Genomic DNA, 5,000 nt, shown 5'->3' with positions numbered 1-5,000 from the left:
TGTGTCTGTGTGTGTGTGTGTGTGTGTGTGTGTGTGTGTGTGTGTGTGTGTGTGTGTGTGTGTGTGTGTGTGTGTGTGTGTGTGTGTGTGTGAGAGAGAGAGAGAGCTTTCCCAAAGATTTGAAAGTGAGGTGAACTTTCGTCCCCTTTTTGACGTGTTTTACATAGCCTGAAAGCCATTTGTAACTCTGACATGATGTATCGTCTGACCTGCCCTGGAGACACACACACACACACACACACACACACACACACACACACACACACACACACACACAAGTTTCAAGTTTTAATTATCCTTTCACTCCTATTGGAGTATGGAGGATGGAGGATTATTGCAAAATAATCTTTTCATGCCCAGAACAAATATTTCCAAATACACAACAATGTCACATAAAAGTTGAGAAAACACAAATGTCTTTTAACTCCAAAAGTATAGCTGGGCAACATTTGCAAATCTAATCATCTTACGTACAGCTAAAATGGACTTTTTTTTTACCTCCTTTGAGCATATTACAAAAATCAAAAACCGATTTTGGAGAGAAATATTTTTAGGAACATGTCTATTTCGTAACTGATCATAACTGGGACATTCCATTATAAATGAAACTCATCCCCAATCACAGACATGTTACAAACCTTACAAAGCCGTAACTCTCGTGGTATGCCTTTGTCTCTCCCTGTTTCTATTTCCAGCTTATGATTACTACTTCGAAATCTGAAGAAGCTGATAACGTAATTATCAGGCATTTGACATAATATATTTTTCTCTACCAAATCCACTTTTGAAATTTCGATAAAACAAACATTTACTACTCGCCTCTAGAGCATGTCTCCATAGATTTTGAAAACTATTTCTCAAAGCAATGTTGACATTCTTGCACACACACACACACACACACACACACACACAACAAGCGCGCGCGTTCGCTCTCTCTCTCTCTCTCTCTCTCTCTCTCTCTCTCTCTCTCTCTCTCAAGCCGTTATTACATAACTTCGCACAAACACATTTTTATTCAAAGGAACAACACCCTACCCCCTTCCTCCTGACAGCCAGCTACTCACAACTCGGGGTCATCACTGACGGTCACCACAGGAACTTAAGCCTCCAGTTGGTGGAGATCTAAAACCTGTTTCTCCAATCTCCAGCAGCGGTAATCACCTAATTAGTGGAACTGGAGGGGGGCTGGGGGAGTCAGGGGGCTACGTTAGCAGGGGTGAGCGGGGGAGGGGGGGTGCCGGGGGGGCGGGGGGGTGGGGGGGGGGTGGTTTACTCAAATCAAATTAATTAAAGCAGATGGTGGGAAGGTTAATTAAGGCAGGAAACAGAACAACTAAGTGTGCGCCAAAGTCTTGAGGCCGATTGCTTATTAAGAAGAAAATAGAGTGAACAGATGGTTTTGCGTTTGTTGTTGTTGTTGTTTTTCGTTTATTTGTTGTTGATGTTTTGCTGTGAATGTTGTTTGTTGTTTTTTCTTGGGTTTTTTCTTTCTTTCTTTCTTTTTGGTTGTTGTTGTTGTCTAAACAGTGTTCTGTTTTGTACACGTCACAATACACAATAGTGGTAGATGAACAGGATAACAAATCAAATCTTACACAAAACAAATCCTGTCCTTGTTATTCTACGTACATTATTCTACGTAAGGAGGAAGGTGGCAGAATGGTTAAGACGCTCAGCTGCCAATACAGAGAGTCCGTGAGGGTGTGGGTTCGAATCCCGCGCTCTCGCCCTTTCTCCTAAGTTTGACTGGAAAATCAAACTGAGCGTCTAGTCTTTCGGATGAGACGATAAACCGAGGTCCCGTGTGCAGCACGCACTTGGCGCACTGAAAAAGAACCCATGGCAACGAGAGTGTTGTCCTCTGGCGAAATTACGTAAAATGAAATCCACTTTCATAGGTACACAAATATGTAAGCATGCACTCGAGGCCTGACTAAGCGCGTTGGGTTATGCTGCTGGTCAGGCATCTGCTCAACAGATGTGGTGTAGCGTGTATGGATTTGTCCGAACGCAGTGACGCCTCCTTGAGAAAGTGAAACTGAAACTGAAACTACGTACATCCGGCTGAGTATGTCAGTGGCGGATGAGACTTGACAGCCAGAAGTTTAACTCTCTCCATACGAACGGCGGAAGAGACGACGTTATCAGCGTTTCACCCCAATTACCATCATCAAAATATTGCAAGCGGAAGGCTCTTATACTGAAGAGGTGAATGTCGACAAAGAATACCACAATTCTTACGACGGAAGCTAAAGGTTGGGTCATTCAGACACCCACTGGACATCCGAGGGGTCTGTGTAGAGGAGAAGAGAGGACTGGCCGTACTGAGTGAGTTAAAACTGACCACAAAGGAATTTCAACAAAACTGAACAAAAATATAAATAAAGTGAGACCAGAGTATATATATATATAAGAATCAACCTGTAGTGGAAAGATTAATCAACACAGAGAGAGGAGGGTGACGAGGAATAGAAGAAGAAGAACAACAACAAGGACAGGAACAGGAAGAATAAGAAGAAGATGAACAAGAGGCAAAGCCAACATGGCTCGCGTGTGATTCCTACTGAAACAACAACAAAAACCGAAAATGCGGGAGTTGCAGGGTGTATGTGGTTTCAAGCGCTTACATTCTTTAACCAAATAATAATGATTTTCTACTTTTAGTTTACTATATACGTGATAATCACTTCAACAACAACAACAAGATAATAATGATAATAATAATAATAATATCAATAAAACAAACAAACATGCATGTAGCTTTTCAGTCTGCCGCCTTTGAAGACGTGCACGAGACATGCGAAGCTTGGTAAAACTACGCGCAAAGAACACAGCTGCCGGTATCAGTTTAGGTTACGCCCAAGAGTACCGTCCACACCCACCACTGACACACAGCAGCAATGCAGCCTTCGACTACACGGATACTTCAAGAAACAACAGGACGCTAAGGGAATGAGAGAGGTAAGGGGGTTGTGGGTTGGGGGGGGGGGGGGGGGGGGGTAGGGATGATGCGCGTGACGTTGCAGTCAAGTCAAGATTTTATTTCATGATGGTAAATTGAATAAGCAACAATTGCTTTTTTTTTTGCTTTTTTTTTTTTTACATCAAGCCATCAATGAAAATAATAATAATAATAATAATTAATAAATAAATAAGAATTAAAAAGAAGGAAAAAAAAGAAAAAAAATAGGAGAGAGAGAGAGAGAAGCGAGGATACTATGTACTGTATGTATGTGTGTGTGTGTGTGTGTGTGTGTGTGTGTGTGTGTGTGTGTGAACAACAGGATGTTGAGGGAATGAGGGGGTGGGCATAGGGATGAAGGTCAGTGGCGTTGCAGTCAGAATGTATGTATGTATGTATGTATGTATGTATGTATGTGTGTATGTATTAATGTATGTGTGTGGCTCTATGTGTGTGTGCGTGTGTCTGTCTGTATGTATATGTGTGTGTGTGTCTGTCTGTCTGTCTGTGTGTGTGTGTATGTGTGTGTGTGTGTCTGTACGTATGTATGTGTGTACATATGCATGTATTTATTCATCTTATCTAATTCATTCATTTATTCATTCGTTTGTTTATTTATGTTCCCATCTGTACATTAGGACCCGGGAATTCGAACCTTCAACCTTCTGAATACGCAATCAAGGCGTCTCCATCCTATACCCTGCAGCAATAACAGCACTGACGGCCGTTGCTGATAACATGGGTGGTGTCAGTGGATGCCAGTTGGCGGCGTTGTTCTGGTTTAGTGTGTGGCTTGTTTAGTCTTGTCTTGTCTTGTTTTGTGTCGGGGTGTGGAGTTGGCGTGTGTCATGAAAATGATTTGTGTGTGTTGGTGTGTGGGTATGGCCGTCTTGGTTTTCTCTGTCTCTGGCTCTTATCTTTTAGTCTTCCACTGACGTGCCGTACCGGTGGTACTGGCTAATCCTCATCACGCGCAGGAGGAATTTTGTTTAATGTCCCGTCACACATATCGGTGATTGAAGTATTTATGCTGACGGGCGCAATAGCCGAGTGGTTAAAGCGTTGGACTTTCAATCTGAGGGTCCCGGGTTCGAATCACGGTGACGGCGCCTGGTGGGTAAAGGGTGGAGATTTTTACGATCTCCCAGGTCAACACATGTGCAGACCTGCTTAGTGCCTGAACCCCTTTCGTGTGTATATGCAAGCAGAAGATCAAATGCGCACGTTAAAGATCCTGTAATCCATGTCAGCGTTCGGTGGGTTATGGAAACAAGAACATACCCAGCATGCACACCCCCGAAAGCGGAGTATGGCTGCCTACATGGCGGGGTAAAAACGGTCATACACGTAAAAGCCCACTCGTGTGCATACGAGTGAACGTGGGGGTTGCAGCCCACGAACGAAGAAGAAGAAGAAGAAGTATCTATGAATACATTTGAGCATTATCGGTTAGAAGGGGTGGGAGATGTGAATAAATGGAGGGTTGGGGGAAACTGGGCAAATGAGGGTGAAATTTGAAAAAAAAAATTCTAAGTACAGTTACAGGAAATTACTTAAAGGACTTCGTAAAAGAGAAGTCGTTAAACTGACAAGCGAAACAACTGATAATGAATGCAAAAAGTCAAAAACATCAACGTTCTGTCATAAGGCTTCATCAAGCTACAGTCAAAAAATATATGCTTAATTACTAAAGCATATGCACTTGACATTAGAACAATACTTGGTCCGTAATGAATCTGATAATAGTCTAAGAGCTAAACATAGAATTGGTCTGCGAATCGGACCAAAGTCTGAGAGAGTCAACTGACGAAGTTTTAGACTTGAATTCAAGCACCTATAAAAGTCTCTTTCTAGTATATTGCTTATCTCACTCAGTACGGCCAGTCCTCTCTTTTCCTCTACACAGACCCCTCGGATGTCCAGTGGGTGTCTGAATGACCGAACCTTTAGCTTCCGTCGTCAGAATTGTGGTATTCTTTGTCAACATTCACCTCTTCAGTATAAGAGCCTTCCGCTTGCAATATTTTGATGATGGCAA

At 42.6% G+C, this 5,000-nt stretch overlaps 1 protein-coding gene across 2 annotated transcripts in view; it reads right to left on the bottom strand.

The window, feature by feature from the left end:
* Window positions 1-5,000, bottom strand: part of LOC143299697 (putative universal stress protein SSP1056) — a 117,919-nt gene that overhangs the window by 81,557 nt on the left and 31,362 nt on the right. The window lies entirely within an intron of this gene.

Source organism: Babylonia areolata, chromosome 25 (genome assembly GCF_041734735.1).
Source record: "Babylonia areolata isolate BAREFJ2019XMU chromosome 25, ASM4173473v1, whole genome shotgun sequence".
Taxonomy (NCBI): domain Eukaryota; kingdom Metazoa; phylum Mollusca; class Gastropoda; order Neogastropoda; family Buccinidae; genus Babylonia; species Babylonia areolata.
This window is presented reverse-complemented; position numbering and strand designations above follow the sequence as displayed.